Raw genomic sequence first — 18,309 nt, 5'->3', positions numbered from 1 at the left:
ACAAATGACCCTTTGAGGATATGCCCCTCCTCAAACAACTCCAGTTTGCTCTTTGCCTACTTGGACAATCTGTTTCTTCCTTGTTCTACTTCATTTTATTTCTAAGGAATAATTTAGATAATTTTACCAAAATTTCCATGAGTGAACCAATACATAATAATGACAAGAAAGGTGGGGAAAGAGTGAAAATAGAAATATTGAGTTTAAAATAATAATAATATTAGTGTGAGAGAAAATAGGAAGGATAGGGGAAGGGGTAAAAAGAAAGCTTTTTAAAATCTTTATAAAATTCCTGTTAAAAAACACCTATGAAGATTTCTCCCATGCAGAAATTCTCATTCTTTTGTTGGCTTTGTTAATTTGTCAGTTTTTCAGGAAGTAAAAACTGGCATGTAGATTCTAAAAAAGCACATGAACCAGTTTTCTATAGCACACACAACATAAGACTACAGATACCATGTACAACCCTGCATCTTCTTCGGAAGACAACAATATTTGTTAATGTTCATGGGGTTTTCTTTGTTATCAAGGACATAGCAAATTCTGATGGTGATTTTTGTCTATCCAACATTTAAAGTATACATGAATCAGCCCTTGTTCTGGTCAGTAGAGCTGCTTTTTCTTTCTGTTTAAATAGAAAAATATATAGTGTGGCTTCATTTGCAAAACCACTTTATTATTATATGAGCTAATGTTAAAAATACTGTTTGCTACATAAAGAGGATGGAATCAAATACCACTCTGAAACCCTTACAAAATTTAATTTGATGCAATTTTTGCTTTGCTTCTTGGTTGTCCTTTCTTCTTTTCTCCCTTCCTTTTCCAAGAAATGTATTTATACAGTGAATTCAAAGTATTGAAAGACAGAAATGTTCTTGAGACTATTCTTACCAAGAGCTGGCTTGATGCAATCTTAACAAGTGAGAAGTCTGACTTTGGTCCTTCATACTTCTCATCTTCACCTCACCCGATCTGTTTTTGATTAATTTTTCCCCCAATCTCTTAGCACCAGAAATGTTCCAAGCATCTGACTATCATTATCTCAAGTAATCCTCTCAAGAACCTTGTGAGGTATAAATTCTCAGGAAGTTGCTGGTATTTGAATGTTTATAACCTATAAAAATGATCATTTCACATTTCAGCCTAATATTATTACCTCAATTTGAAGATGAGTTAACTGAAGCTCATAGATATTAAGGAATTGGCCTGAAATAAGTGATGGAGCCAGGCATCTGAATGCAAGTAGTGTGATTTCAAAGCCCACAGTCTTAGAGATGTTTGAACAACACAGTATATAATAGAACGCATTAGGACAGATGTACAGATTTTTACACATGTAGAAAGTCTCCAATCAGTGTTGTTTGTTCTTCATATTCTTCTTCAAGGACAGCTTCTCTTCTTGAATTAGTAATGCTTTTCCTTTTGATGCCAAATACTTAGCAGAGAGCCAAAATGAAATTGTCCATCACTTCCCCCAAGGTTCTATTCTCCTAGTCATCAACCATTAGTCACCTTTCTGGGCTTTATAACAGTGATTCTGAGACTCATCATAGGACTCTACCACCTGGAAATGATTCATCCAGTTAGTCTGTGCAGTTTGTTGGATGGTTTGATTTGTAGGAAAGTGGGAGTTAAGTAAATCAAAATTCAAAGGTAAGATCTTGGAAGAGAAAAAAAAATATTTAAAAAATTGAAGAAATCTGAATAAAGTATGGACTTTACTTAATAACTGTAAATCAATATCGGTTTATTAATTGCCACAAATACTCCATAATAGTGTAAGATAATAATATGAGGAAGTTGGTATGGGATATATGGGAACTCTGTAGTGTATTCGGTAATTTTTCTGTAAATCTAAAACTTCTAAAATAAAAAGTTTATTCTGTAAAAAAATCTATCTGCCTAAATATCTCTCCTGCTAATTTGGCCTGGCCATTATATCACTCAGAAATATTAGTTGAAAAGTTAACATAAGCAGGGGAAAGTAGCACATTAGCATAGCTTCATTTTATTTATCATTTCCCTAATTTGATTACTCCATAGTGGTTCCCTCAAATGGCCCTATGTAATAGTAAGAGCTCCCCTAATCCAGGAGTCCCCAACCCCCTGGGCCACTGACTAGTACCGGTCTGTGGCCTGTTAAGAACTGGGCCACAAGCAGAAGGTGAGCGGCGAGTAGGCGAGCAAGCAAAGCTTCATTTGTATTAGCAGCTGCTCCCCAGTGCTAGCATCACCATCTCAGCTCCATCTCAGATCAACAGGCATTAGAGTCTCATAGGAGCACGAACCCTACTGTGAAGTGTGCATGCGAAGGATCTAGGTTGCGTGCTCCTTAAGAGAATCTAATGCCTGATGATCTGAGGTGGAGCTGAAGCAGTGATGCTAGTGCTACGGAGCGGCTGCAAATACAGATTAACATTAGCAGAGAGGTCCACTGCACAGAGACCATAATAAATCAATTGCTTGTACATGCATATCAAAACCCTATCAGTAAGTGGCAAGTGACAATTAAGCTGCATCTGGTGGTAGGTTTTAAGTCAGAATCCAATATTATTTTAGTCTGCGCATGTCTCACCCATTATTTTATTTACCACTTCCATCTGCCTCTCTTTCCTGCATTGCATATTTGTCTCAGTTAGTTTTGGTAAGTCCACAAGCTAACCGTATCCAAAATGAATAAAAAACAAACGTCACTAGAGAGCTTCTTTGAAAAAGGAGAAAGATGAGAGAGCAGAAGACCCTAAGACTACCAACAAAAAGAAAGCTGCATTTAAAAGAAAATACCGAGTCCTACTTAAATTATGGGTTCATTGCAACAGGTGATTCAAGCCTGCTTTGTATAATATGTGGTGACCAGCTATCCAACGAGCCATGAAACCTTCAACACTGCTTCACCATATGTAGACCAAGCACGCTGCATTAAAAGACAAGCCTTTGGAGTTATTCAAAAGAAAAAAAAAAGTGAACACAAAGAACAGAGCAATTATTGAAGGCCATCATTTCATCAAATGTGTCTACACGGAGAGCATCATTCTTAGTGGCTAACTACATGGCTAAAGCAGAGAAGCCCTTTGGTGAAGAATTAATCCTCCCTGCTTTGAAGGACATTTGTTGTGAACTTTTAGGAGATGCTGCAGTTCAAAAGGTGGTAGATGTTCCTATTTTGGCTAGCACCATAACTAGAAGAACTGATGAAATAGCAGAAGATATGGAGGCACAATTGTTAGAGAGGATTCATGAGTCACCGTGGTACACAATCCAGGTTGACGAGTCTACCGACGTTGACAAGGCTACAATGCTTGTTTTTGTGTGATATATTTTCAGGAAGATGTGCATGAGGATATGTAATGCGTGCATTTTTTGCCAACCAATATCACAGTTGCAGAACTAGTCAAGTCCTTGAATGATCACATATCAGGAAAACTGAATTGGTCATTTTGTGTCTGTATATGCACAGACGGAGTGGCTGCCATGACTAGACAGCTTTCTGGTTTCACCACTTGAGTCAAAGAGGTCGCTTCTGAATGTGAGTCTACACACTGTGTCATCCATAGAGAAATGATGGCTAGCCAGAAAGTGTCACCTAAGGTTAACAACATCCTGCAGGATGTGATTAAAACTATCAACCACATTAAAGTACGTGCCCTTAACTCACGTCTGTTCATGCAGCTCTGTGAGGAGATGGACACAGAGCACACACATCCTCTCTCATACACAGAAGTGAGATGGCTTTCTAAAGGGAGATCACTAGCCAGTTTTTGAGTTATGAGAGCCCCTCTAGAGATTTCTTTTAGAAAAGCAGTCACCGCTGAAAACACATTTCAGTGACACAGAATGGGTCGCAAAACTTGCTTACTTGTGTGACATATTCAAATTGCTTAACCAACACAACCTGTCACTTCATGGGAGAGCAATAACTGTATTCAAGTTGGCACATAAAGTGGCTGCATTCAAAGGCAAACTGGAATTATGGGAACAACAAGTGAACATTGGGATTTTTGGCATGTATCAAACATTAGCAAAGATTTTGGAAGGGACTGAGCCAGGGCCTTCTTTCTCCCAGCTGGTGCATGATCACCTATCTCAGCTTTCAGAAGAGTTTGAGCATGATGTCCCAACCACATAAGGTCCCTGAAATGGGAAGGAATGGATCCGCGACCCATTTGTGAATAAGCCGGGTGAATCGACTTTTTCCGTGCTAGAATAGGATCAACTGCTTGAGATTGCAAATGACAGTGGCCTTAAAAGTATGTTTGAAACAACTTCAAATCTCCATACATCCTTGATTAAAGTCAAGGCAGAATATCCTGAGATTGACACAAAAGCACTGAAAAGCCTACTCCCATTTCCAGCATCTTATCTTTGCGAAGCGGAGTTTTCTGCAGTGAGAGCAACCGAAACGAGATTACGGGTAGACTGGACAGCGCAAACTCATACCATTACATTTTTTCAATACTTAGACCTTTTGCTCAAAATTATGTTTTTGAGATTTTCTCAAAACTCAAAATGTGCTTAGCTGTAGTTCATCTCCCCCTCAACTTTTTTTTTCAAAATAGCATTTCACCGTGTGAATGGATTACCACTTATTTATTCACTTTATTGCTGATAGGTATTTGGAGTGTTTCCAGTTTTTTTTGCTATTATGAACAATACTGCTAGAAATATCCTTGAATCTGAGAATAGAATTCTTGGGTCATAGATTATGTACATCTTAAGCCTTACTAGAGAATGCTAACAAAGCAAAATGACTATACAAGTTTACACTCCTACCAGGAGTGTTTGTGAATTCCCATTGTTCCACATTCCACATGCTTGCCAACACTTGGTAGTTTTTTGTTTTTGTTTTTTGGTTTTTTTTTTTTTTTTTTTTTTGCCAATGGTGAGTATGAAATGGTATCTCATTGTTTTAATTTCCATCTCCCTTGTTTCTAATCAGGCAGATATGTTAACAATGACCTCCATTTGTCTTCTCCATCCATCTAATATTCTATTTATCAGCACCAGCCCTAGTTCAAGGTGGCCCTCATTTGGCGAATTTGCCAAAATCAAGTTTCCTAGAGATAAGTCACGGAAAGCCAATGTACCCAATAGCTTCCCTCTTCCTTCTGTACATTCTATGGACCCAACCATGAAAGAAAAGCAGTATTGGCAGGTTTGTGATAGGAAGCAGTCTAAAAATTCTGAACAACTTTTTGAAAGAAACACACATGAAGGTTGGAAAAATAAAGTACTTATTCAGATTTTCAGCTTCTGGGGGAAATTTAAGAACAGCAGCCAATGCCTGAAACAGAAGAGTTCTGCTAGCAGAGCTGGGCTGGGATGAGTTGTGAAGGAACAAGCGCCATCGAAGTTGCTAATTCCAAACAGGTGGGACTGGGAAGCATGGCTGTGAGTAGATGCTGGGGCAACAGGAGTTGGCAGGTGAATTCACTCTTGGGTTGAAGGAACTCGGGTGAGTAGCTGGAGGTCAGACCCAGGAGATCTGAGGCAAGGCGCTAAGGGTGGGACTCGGAACTGAGACAATAGATTGGATGTCTTCGGCGTTGAGCCTTCCTCTATGATCCATGCAAGTGTGCTTTATTAATCACAACACCATCTACATGCTCTCAAAAAACAGTAATATAAGTAACATATAAATATACATTTTTAGTATATATCATGTATTTAATTTATAAACAATAATTTGTTTTCACATGTCAATGCCTCTCAAACTTTCATAAAGAAGTATCCTGAATGGCAAAAGGAGTGTGACCAGAAGACTGAAAGCATACGTTACTTTGAAATTTAAATTATATTTTTTACCGCCGCCCACCCCCTCCAACTAATCTTCCGGTGAAATTGCCATGTGGCTTCATTAGCCTGATTGTACATTATTCCTGATCTTCTGAGTTATATATACCCTAGGTGAGAAAGACAGTTTTTCCATGGACTGTGGGGAAGGGGGTTGTGGTTTCAGGATGATTCAAGCTCATTACATTTATTGTGCCCTTTATTTCTATTATTATTACATTATAATATATAATGAAATAATTATACAACTCACGGTAATACAGAATCAATAGGAGCCCTGGGCTTGTTTTCCTGCAACTAGATGTTCCTCCATCTGGGGGTGATGGGAGACAGTGACACCTAAAATGTGTGACAGGGAATCGAAGGAAGAGAGACCAGATGGGGGAAGTAAATCTGCAATGGAGAGACTTGCAATGCAAGTTCCAGTGGAGTTTTCAGCCAATTACATAGGGAATTTCGAAGCAGGGATGGCCCTTCAGAGTCGTCCTGATCTAGTGTTGGGAAACTGGTCTTTCTATATTCCCATTGATTAGTGACTGGATGCAAATTACCCCTGAGAGAAGGTCTTGACCTTGAGCAAAGCAAGTCTCTTCATCTGAAGCCATCTACACAGGAGGCTCAAAACTGAGAGATTTTTGCTGCCCATGCTCCCGGCACCTAAGACTAAGTCCTTCATTTCTGAAACAGATTGGGCAGTTTATTGCACTGTCCACCACAACACTGGTTTATGTGTAGTACTTTTCACAATAAAATTTGTTTAAAAGAAAAGAAATTGGGTAAGACAGGAAGGCCAAGATGTAAAAGGGAATTCTTCAGGAGTGGAATGAATCTCAGACAAGACAGGGCAAAATCAGGAACCTAACGTAGGATGAGGAAGAAAATTGGGCACAGAGTTGGGAGTGTCTCTCCATGGAGTAATACATGGATTTTCCACTGGTGGAGATGAAACCAGTGAGTCAGATGTGATTTGGTAGTATAACCCAGACTACAGCAATTAACAGACATAGTGGAGTCAGCTTTACGGGGTGAGGTAGTTTGACAACTCCCAGGAAGCTAATATTTAAAATTGTGCCTCTGCTTTGCCCCCACCCAACTGTAAGGAACATATGTGGACAAGGACTTTTAGTCTGAGTCTGAGAGATCTATATTCCATTGCTTATATAATAGAAGAGGTCCACTAAGATGGTGAAGGATACCTTGAGAATTCTAGTCTGGAAATATTCTCAGATGATAATAGGAGGTCACTTTGTCTTCTCTTCTGCTGCCAAACATCTCATCATAATAAATGCTACTGTTTACTAATTCTTCACTATGAACTAGGCACTGTTTCAAGTGCTTCAAATGTATTATCTTGTTCATTCTCCACAGCAAATTAAATGAGGTAGGTGCTATAATTATTTCCATTTTATTGATTAGAGAACTGAGGCATCAGTGAATTAAATCACTTACTCAAAACCTCCAAGGTAGTAAGTAATAGGACCAGCACTGAATCTAAGTGGCTCGGCTCCAGAGACTATCTTCTGTCTGCACACTCAGCCACTTCCCAGAGATGGGAAAGCATCAACCTCAGTGGTGACAGGGGCTCTGGGGTTATCAGGGCAGGGTTGCAGCTTGATTTATTGGCCAAGTTGGGAGGGCTCAGTGCTGAGATGCAGAGATAGCATCCGGGCATGAAGAGTATGGGGTGACAGACAGCAAGGGCTCTGAGGACCAGCCTTACCCTGGCTCTGCTTCTGACTCTACAGCAGCCCTCATGAGCTCTACCCTGAACCCTGAAGACTGTTCTATATCACAATAATTCCCCATGAGCACAAAAATGGAGAATAATTAGGATCTTGACCTGAAGTTCTTGTCTGCAGATGGATTTTGAGAGAGTAAAGTGAGCATCACTAGACAAGAAAGAACATTGAAATTTTTTTTCAATTCCTTGGAGAAGCAGCAGAAGCTAAGTGAAAAAGAAAGGGGGAAAAAATGTTTTCAAAAGCAAAAACTGTCATTAGTGGGATGGGAACTTTTAGGGCTGTCCCCTCAGCAGACCCCTGAGGCAGGCTGGCTGGGTTCATGGTCTGACTCCACAACTGAATAAGCAGGGACCCTGGACAAGGTACTGAAACTCTCTGTGCCTGAAAGGTGGATAAGATGGTACCCACCTCATAATACTGCCATGAAAAGTTATAGAGTTAACTTGTGTCAAGTGTGTAGAATTGGACCTAGCCTGAGTTCTAAATACCTATGTGCTATTATTATCTTTTCCGGGGTAGACAGGACATTGTTCTTCTTGACAATTCCATTCCAGCCTTTCCTTTTTTCCCCAGGAAATCGGGGTGTGGTTCTGGGACCAAAGTATTTAGCGTAACAAAGTGACTAACAATTCTGTCTGGAAGGAAGACAAGTATTTAAGTTAACAGGCTAGCTAATTCTATTCTACTTCTAGAATTAGCAGACTAGTTGTAATATCTGGAAATACATCGACGTTTATGATTTAAAAAACAGAAGACATAACCGTACTCTCCGGCCCTCTGGTTCCTCATAGGTAAAGCATGGCGGAGGTTGTCATTCAATTGGTGATTCCAGCTGGGTCCTGCAGAGCCCTGGTGTTCCTGGGCTCCCAGGAGGGAAAAAGGAGAAGCTGAGCCCTCCTTCAACCAGAGTGGCCCCACTTGCATCTATTTTATATATCATTGTAACTGTAAGAACAAAATACCTGTGGATGGAAGTGGAGAACTACAAGCCCTTGACTGAAAATGTAATCAAGTTATTCCTGCAGTAAGAGTCTCAGAGCTCCTCTTTTTGTAATTAAGGGCACAGCCATTAAAATATTATACCCTTTTCTTTAATTCATGACAAATCCAAATGAGCACAATTTGGAAAGCAGCAGGGAGGGGAATGAACAAATTGAATTAATTCCTGTGCTGAATATTAATGTAGTGCCACAGAAAGGGAGATGCTTTGCAAATTCAAGACAGAAAATATTTTTATCCTTCTTAGGAATTTAGATAGCTCTGTCTCTGAGAAGTACTTTTCTCATGATGGATGTGTGTATTGGTCCAACAGGAAGGCCCATAATCACAGAGCCAGCTCAAAATGGTCCTATCCTGTTTGATGAGGGGCTGAGTTGTTCTTCAGGGACAGCACACCAGGACCACTGGTCATGCAGCTGAATCATGCACAGAGGAGAGATCTTTGGCCTCCAGCTGCACCAGAACAAAAGCCTCACCCCCACCACGAACACACACACACACACACACACACACACACAAAACAAAGGATTGAGAAAACTTGAACACCGGAACCCTTTCAGAAGCCAAGGGTCCAATGTCCAGGAAGATCATTGGGGTGATCTAAAATCCGTCATTGACCCCATAGCACTGAAGGGCCCTCAGTTCTTTTTGCTGACGCAGTAAAGAATTACAGATCAACAAGATTTAGAACAAATAAGATTTATTAAAATACGTTTCAAGAGAGAAACGGTCTACCCTATAGAGGGCTGTAGCTGTGAGGAAACAAAAGTTATGATGAAAGTACACTCCAAGGGAGGGGCAGGTTACAAAGAGGGCCATAACAACATGGAAGTGGAGAGGTTTGTATTATATTAGGGCCTTGATGGGAGGTTATAAGGGTGGTGTTAAATGATTAGCACGTGAAGTCATTTTGATTGACATTTGGCTGTTATATAACCTTTTATCTACTGCACATGCGGTTACCCAGAATTCGGTTTGTTTTAATTAGATTCATGAACTTCCGGGCATAGGCTTGATAGTATAATGAGGCCAGGTCACAGGGAGGTTAGTGTAGGACTGACTGCGCACATGCTTGCAGCTGGATTAAACTCGCCACTAGTTTATGGCTTCTTATCATGGGGCAAAATCAATGCCTGAGGGTAAGTAGCGATCTCCTTAAAAGGAGAGCAGCAACACAGGTAGAGAGAGGTGATGATGGGGATGGTTGGTCGATAGAGCCAGGAAAGAAGTGAGATGGAATTCAAGGGCACTGGTCAGAGGGATTTTGCCTCTATGGTGCTTCTCCCATTAGACTTCCTCCTGTATTCTAAGTCTGAACTCCTGACTAGGCTGCACGATGGTGCTCCAGAGGCTGAGGGTACAGCACAGTAGAGCCAAGTGTTACCAGCACCACAATCTCCTCCTGACCTGGGCCCAGGTAAGGGCACTGCATCCCTCCAGGGCCTATGACCAGAGTTTCGAAGAGCTGACCAGCAGCAAAGGGAGCCATGATGTATGGTAGAGCCAGAATCAGTGCAGATTAAGGAGACACCAAAAAGTGGCTGCCTCATAACCATCTTAGTAGGATGTAAAACCAAAACATCTATTTTCTCACTGTGTCTTAGATAAAAGAAAGGCAGACATTTGCTCTTGGGTAAGGTTTCATCTAAGTTTTCACCTTAAAGAGGTGGTTGCATTGTTTTAAAATGTTCAAAAACTCTAAGTTGAAGGAACTCTCAAGCTCCTTCCAACTGTAAGGTGGCCTGTTTCAGCCCTGCCAGGAAGGTTTAGGGACACCACTCACAACCTTCCTCTTTCTAGCTTCTAACCAGTTGAAAAATGCATACAAGGAGCCTGAATATGATAAAAGGACAATACCAACTTTATTACTGCTGATGCTGAGTGGGAAAATAAAAGCAAATTCCCACACTTCTAGGAAAGTCTGGTTGTCATATATCATAGCAATAAGTAGCACTCAATTCCTGCTTGAAACCTGGTCAAGCCATCAGCAACTCACCTCAGTGAATGGCTTTTAGAAGCCAACCAGTTAGTGTCAATCCCTTACTCAAAGGTCAACCAATCATAGACTCGCCCCAGTAAACACACCACAGTGACAACCAATCAATAACAACCTCATCCAAGTAACCAGGCTTCTGCAGATGATGTCTTTCACCTCTGAGCTTCTGCAAATCTGCCAGTCCTTGAACTCCACACTTCTCCTATAAAATCCTATCAGCAGTTTTATGGGAAGTCTGCTCAGAGAGACTGTGCCTCCTTTATTATAATTAGCAATCAATTCAGTTTAGTCATTTTATTTCAAATATTGAATGGGGGTCACATCATTCTTTGACACCCTGAACCTAGGAATCTTTATGAATATAATGTCCTCAGTCAGCTGCAGGTGGAGAAGTTTAATTGTCTAATTACATAACGAGGCCACGGAAGGCTCTGGCATTCTCTCACTAACATAATGTGTAGCAGGGAGGGGAAAAGTAAGAAATAAAGGAATTCTGGTCTTCACTGTCCAACTCCATGGAATGGAATGTCTGCTAGACTCTCTCCATTTCACTAAGCTTATTCGTTACTTCTCAGGGCAATTGCCCTGATGATTTAATAGCTGATGATTTAATTAACCATGGCTAAGTATTGAAGCCTCCATAAAAACCCAGGAGGACAGAGTTCAGAGAACTCCAGGTTGATAAACCAGAACACAGAGATGGGACACTGTGCTGAGCCCAAAACTCTAGAAGCTCTTTTGTTCAGGACTTTGCCCTAAACCAGTAATCTAGTGAGTAAACTGGTTTCCTGAGTTCCATGAATTGTTCTAGCAAATTAATCTAACCTGAGGAGGAAATTGTGGGAACCTCTGATTTATAGACAGTCAGAAGCACAGATAACTGGACTTGTGATTGAATTATGAAGTGAAGGTGGGAAATAGTCTTGAATGACTAAGCCCTTAACCTATGGAATCTGATGCTATCTGAGTAGACAGTGTTAGAATTGAGTTGAATCACGGGACTCCTTACTAGTATCAAAGAATGGCTTGGTGATGTGGGGGAAATAACTCACATGTTGGAATTGGTGTCAGAATCACAGAAAGCCTGGGACATCCAGGTGGAGATGTTTTATAAACAGATAGAAATGTGGGACAGGCTGATCCTAGAGATGTAATTCGAGAGACATAGAGGTTTTAGATAGAGCCTGGAAAAAGGACACGAGCAGAGGCATGGAGCATTTGAGACCAGCTGTGCAGCTGGTCAGAGCTTCACCTGCATCTGGGACTAGATTCCTTCTTTGGGACTGCTTTCTTAACTGAAGAAGTATCTTATGCTTAATAGAATTTATAATATAGTAATAAACAATATATGCATATAAACATACACATATATATTTGTAGAAATTAAGAATATATTTCTAGACCAATGTTTTCCATATTATTGTTTAGGGAAAAGTATTCTGGGTAAAGTTAAGGAAAAATATCTAATGTGATTCTGTTCTTTAGCTGTTAGACACTTTAGTATGTCTCAGATCCCTACAGTGGTTTATAAAATGCTAAGAGGATAATCTAAAACAGTTTCTCAAACTTATTTGACAAAAGAATCCTTTTTCTTAGAGCCCTGATAATATATCCTGGAACCAATGTTTTCCTAAATAGTTTGGAAATTACTAATCAAGGTTAGGGTACTAAACCAGCTGCATCAGAAGCACGTGGAGTGCTTGAAAATGTAGTTGTCTGTATCTCACCCAAGACCTAAAGAATCCTTTTTTTGGAAAATCCCCCAGGTAATTCTGAATTGCAGTCAGAAAACAGTATGTTTGGCAAAGGAGAATTTGGAAGAAAAAAGAAAGATGTCAGAAATGTGTTTGGTAGAAATCAAGCAAATGAGGCAAAACAGAATAATCACTGAATTGATAAGACAAGGTCACAAGTGACTTTATTGCAAGTCTTAGTCCATAGAAACTGAATTCTACCCATTTCTCTAACACATAACACTCTTTCATAGCTGTTCACCCTTCCACATATGTAGTAAGCTATCAGGGAAAGTTACAGAGTACTATTAGACTGTACCCAGGAACTGGACCCATTTCTTCTCTCTGCATTTCTTTCCCCCTTCCTACTTCCCAGCCCATCACTTGGCTAGCTCATTTTCACCATCAGGCTTCAGCTCAAATGCCATTCCTCAGAGAAGCTTTCCCTGGCCACCTTGATGGTCTCCCTTAGTTACCACCTTATTCCCTGGTTTATTTCCTTTTATAACACTTTTAGAGAAAAAAGAAAAAAAAAACCCCATTTTAAAAATAAATTCTAAGAGACAACTTGGTATCTCTCAAATGTTTGACCAACTCTTTATTTTAGTCATCATCTTGTTTCCAAAGTTTCACCACCCTTCACTCTGTATCTTGGCTTTGTGTAAGAGGTGTAGCTCTTATCTGAATCTGAATGCCCAAGAATAAGGAGCACCAATGTCCAAGGGCAGAAGAAGATGGAAGTGTCAACTCAGAGAGAGTGCATTTACCCTTTCTCTGCCTTTTTCTTCTGCTCAGGCCCTCAAGGGATTGGATGATGCCCACCTACATTGGCAAGGGAGATCTTTATGCAGTCTGCTGATTTAAATACTAATCTCTTCCAGAGAAACCTCACAGACAGACCCAGAAATAATATTTTACCAACTACCTGGCCAGAGAAAGGCAGGTAAAAGTAGACAATGAAGAGGCCGTATGGAATGAGATCTTTACCCAGCAGAGATGACAGGCATAATCAATTAGATTCTTCTTCTAAGCTTGAACTGGAGACACAGAGAATAGTCAACCAGTGTAATCCTGAAGGAGCAAAATTCTTAAGTGGCTTCTCAGGGAAGTGGAGGAGACGAGTTGAGTAGCAGGTACTTTCCTCCAGCCACATCCCCTCTGGTTTATCTTTTTTTTCTTTTTTAGATATAAAAATTGCTACTTTATTTTATTATATGTTTTTAATGGAGGTATAATTGATATATAATGTATTAATTTCAGGTGTACAATGTAATAATTCAATGTTTGTATATTTTGCAAAATGATCACAGTAAGTCTAGTTAACATCTATCAGCACACACAGCTAACAAAATTTTTTCTTGTGATGAGAACTTTTAAGATTTATTCTCTTAGCAACATTCAAATATACAGCACAGTGTTATTAACTATAGTCATCACAATGTACATTATATCACCAGGACTTATTTATTTTATAACTGGAAGTTTGTGCCTTTTGACCCATTGACCTATTTCACCTACCTCCCACTCCTGCTCTAGCAACCGTCAGCCAATGTGTTCTGAATATCTATGAATTAGGGTTTTGGTTTGTTTTTTATTATTTTGGTTTTGTTTTGTTTTAGATTCCATATATAAGTGATATTATACAGTATTTGTCTTTCTCTGTCTGACTTATTTCACATAGCACAATGTGCTCGAGGTCCATCCATGTTGTTGCGAATGGCAGGATTTTCTTCTTTTTTATAGCTGAATTATATGCCATGGCATATATATATATATATATATATATGCCAAATTTTCTTTATCCATTCATCTGTTGATGGACACTTGTGTTGTTTCCATATCTTGGCTATTGTAAATAATGGTGCACTAAACATGAGGATTCCAATTATCTTTTCAAGTTAGTGTTTTCATTTTCTTCAGATAAGCAGCCAAAAGTGAAATTGCTGAATATGGCAGATTTTTTTTTTAATTTTTAAATTTTTAAACCTCTATACTGTTTTCCATAATGGCTGCACCAATTTGCAATTCCACGAACAGTGCACAGGGGGTTCCTTTTAACAGTTATGTGCTTATTGCCATTATATTAATTGTTTTCTGGATGTTTTATAATTCCCCCCTTTTTTTTCTTCTCTTGCTCTCTTCCTTTGTGATTTGATGATTTTCTGTAGTAACATACTTCAATTCCTTTCTTTTTATCTTTTTTTGTATCTACTTTAGGGTCTTGCTTCATGGTTATTATGAGGCTTATATAAAACGTTTTATATTTACAACAGTCTATTTTAAGCTGATAACTGTGAACTCATACTAAGCTCTACATTTGTACTCTCTCTACACCATTTTATGCTTTTGCTGTTACAGTTTACATCTTTTTACCTTGTATATCTCTTAAATTATTGTAGTTATAGTTATTTTAAATATTTTTGTCTTTTTTCCTTCATACCAGATTTATAAGTGATTTAATCACCACCACTAAACATGAGAATAAACTGAATAACTATATTTTAACATTTACCAATGAGATTTATACTTTCATATGTTTTCATATTACTAATTAGTATCTTTTTGTTTTGGCTTAAAGAAGTCTCTAACATTATTTTTGTATTTTTTATTTTTCAGTTACACTTGGCATACAATATTATATCAGTTTCAGGTTTGCAACATAGTGATTAGACATTTATATAACTTATGAAGTTATCATCTGGGTAAGTCTAGTACCTATCTGACACCATACATAGTTGTTCAATATTATTGGCTATATTCCCTACGCTGTACTTTCCATCCCCATGACTATTTTTATAACCAGCAATTTGTATTTCATCCCTTTCACCTTTTTAATCAGCCCCCAATCTCCCTCCCATTTGACAACTGTCATTTTGTTCTCTGTATCCACGAGTTTCTGTTTTTTTGTTTTGTTTTGTTTTGTTTTTAATTCCTATAGCACCTGGTATTCCTAGGTGGTTTCCCATCCAGGTACTAACCAGGCCCAAATCTGCTTAGCTTCGAAGATCAGATGAGATCGGGAACATTCAGAGTGGCATGGCCATAGACTGTTCTGGGATTTTTTTTGCTCACTTTTTTGTTTGTTTTTTAAATTCTACATATAAATGAAATTATATGATGTTTTTATTTCTCTGTCTTATTTCACTTAGCATAAAACCCTCTAGATCCTTCCATGTTGTCACAATGGCAAGATTTTGTTCCTTTCATTGCCGTGTAATATTCTCTCATATAACTATACTGCTTCTTTATCCATTCGTCTATCGATGGATACTTTGGTTGTTTCTGTATTTTGGCTATTGTAAATAATGCTGCAGTGAACTAAGGGTGTATATACCTTTTCAAATTAGTATTTTGGGTTTCTTCAGATAAATACCCAGAAGTTGGATTGCTGAATCATATAGTAGTTCTATTTTTAATATTTTGAGGAACTGCCATACTGTTTTCCAAGTCTCTACACCAATTTGCAAACCTGCTAACAGTGCACAAGGGTTCCCTTTTTTCTGTATCCTGGGCAACACTTGTTGTTTATTTAATGATAATAGCTATTCTGACAGGTGTGAGGTCATATCTCATTGTGGTTTTAATTTGCATTTCCTTAATGATTAGTGACATTGAGCATCTTTTAATATGTTTATTAGCCATCAGTATGTCATCTTTGGAAAAATGTCTATTCAAGTAAGATGCCTATTTTTTAATTGAATTGTTTATATTTGGTGTTAAGTTGCATGAATTCCTTATATATTTTGGATATTAATTCCTTATTAGATGTATCATTGGCGAATATCTTCTCCCATTCAGAAGGTCACCTTTTTGTTTTGTTGGTGGTTTCCTTTGTTGTGCAAAAACTTTTTAGTTTGATATAGTCCCATTTGCTTATTTTTTGTTTGTTTGTCTGAAGAAACAGATCCAAAATATTACTAAGAGCAATGTCGAAGAGTTTACTTGCCTATGTTTTCTTCTAGGAGTTTTATGGTTTGGAGTCTTACATTTAAGTCTTTAATCCAAAATGTGCTTAACTTCAACAAATTGTTTTTAGAAATCTTCCCCGCTGACTTTACTTGAATAATTCAAAGGTTACCACAATTTAGAGATGTCAGATAATAAAATAAAATCAGAAGTACTAATTAGAATCTTAAATAATAATAGATCCCATTAAACTGTCTAAGATTTTACTAGACTCATCAGTAAACAAAACAAGCCAATGTACTAACAAAAAACTAATTTTTAACCATGATTAAATGATATTGTGGTCAAGACAAATATTTTCATCCCAATATCTGTATATTTTGATTTAGCTTTCTGTTTCAGCATCTGCTTCTTGACAAACGTAATAAGATCTTCCTCGGGCAATGTTTTCAGCTTAGATTTTCCAGTCCCAGGGGTAGTGGGTGAAGCCACCCCATGCTCATAGGATCCTTCTCCATGGCTACCTGCCCACTGCACCCAGAGGCTCCAGGCCGCTGTCCAGCCTGCACACTTCTGTCTGTGGCTTATCTTTCTTATTTTTGCTTTTTCAGACAACTGCACAGTCAGGGTGGGAGAGTAAGAGTGAGTTCATTGACTTATGACTTTGGAAGTGGTAGCAGCAGGAGCAGAAGAGGTTGAGTCACACTAATGGCTAAGCATGGAGTAGGGATTGATGAGGTGAGCACACAACCTATATGCCAGAGCAGTCTTGCTCCAGTCTGGAATGATCTCCCGGGTTCTGAAGGCATTCTGGTCTCCAGGAGGCTGAGATGCACTTTGGTTCCTATTTTTCTATTTAGAACAGGTGGAATTCCTGTTCTTGGGTCTCACACCTGGCTGAGATCCAGTCTTCCTTAATTCTCCAGTTTCCTTGTAATAAGTACCTAGACCAAGGTAACTCCAATTTGTTCTGTTCTGTATAACTAAAAATTATAACTAGCACAGAAACTAAATTTAGTTTTTGTCATGATGAATATTTATCAACTGTGAAACTAACAAAAAACAGCACTCTAGATAATTTTTCTTGCTCCCTTTTTTTTTTTAAAGAAAGCCATTCTGTTTTAGCTAATAAACAATCATAAAATAAAGAAAAACTGCCTTCTGTTCCAATCATCACCAGGGCGTTAAGTGTGAGAAATAGTTAACTACAGATGAGACCCTTTGAGGAATTTGCTTTGTTAAAATGTGACCCCTTAAAGTTCCAAATGTTTGTAGAACACAAAACCAGTTTCACTGATATTTAGAAGAGATTGCAAAGAAGAATTTTATGTAACTGGTTACAGAGCGTATTTTTATGTCTATGTTTGAAATTTGTTACTTGTGCTAATTAGTATGTGATAATGTGTGTGTGTATGTGAATTCAAAGGTAATAATTCTATTAGTCGAAGTTCTCATATATCTTGTTTATATAATATGACAGAATTATAATACTGATAATGCAATGCGATTTAACCTATAGTTCAGTGACTTTATCTTATTGTTGAGGATGACAACAGAATATACAAAACAAGTAAATATTTACTTTTATGTTTGACAGTTGAATGAATCTTCTTTAAAATTAGGGTATCTAATTCATAAGGACACCATAACACTTAATTACAATGTGGTAAATTCTTAAATATTTATCACCCAAGAAAAACAAATTAATCATCCCAAATAGAACTCCATTTACATATGCCTCCAACGTTTCTACCTTCTGTTTTTATTTTTCAGAATTTTCAGGTATAGTGGATCTAAATATCAAAGGAAAAAATATCCTCACATTCTTACATTACTGTATTTTACTATATTACTTTTTTGGAGCGTTGGGTGTTTGTTGTTGCTATACTCTAACAAAAAGCCTAAATATTTACATAAGGAACCAGGCAAATAATTGCAATAAACTTTGTTTTGTTTTTAGTTTAGTTTGCTTTCTTAGTTCAGTTGGGATTTGGGGGGAGTAGGGTGGCTTTTATTTGTAAAATTCAAATAATTACAATATCTTATTGCTGCCGGACAAAGCACAAATACTTTAACTTGACTTATGTCATTCAGTTATATCTCCACTTCTCATCTTGATTACCGTCATCTACTGACTTGGTCA

The 18,309-nt window shown here is 38.2% G+C and overlaps 1 pseudogene; it reads right to left on the bottom strand.

Annotated features, from left to right (window-relative positions):
* Positions 1 to 15,189: 15,189 nt before the first annotated feature.
* Positions 15,190 to 15,308, bottom strand: LOC120601278 (uncharacterized; annotated as a pseudogene).
* Between the last annotated feature and the right edge of the window lie 3,001 nt (positions 15,309 to 18,309).

This window comes from Pteropus medius, unplaced genomic scaffold, assembly GCF_902729225.1.
Source record: "Pteropus medius unplaced genomic scaffold, Ma_sr-lr_union100, whole genome shotgun sequence".
NCBI lineage: Eukaryota > Metazoa > Chordata > Mammalia > Chiroptera > Pteropodidae > Pteropus > Pteropus medius.
This window is presented reverse-complemented; position numbering and strand designations above follow the sequence as displayed.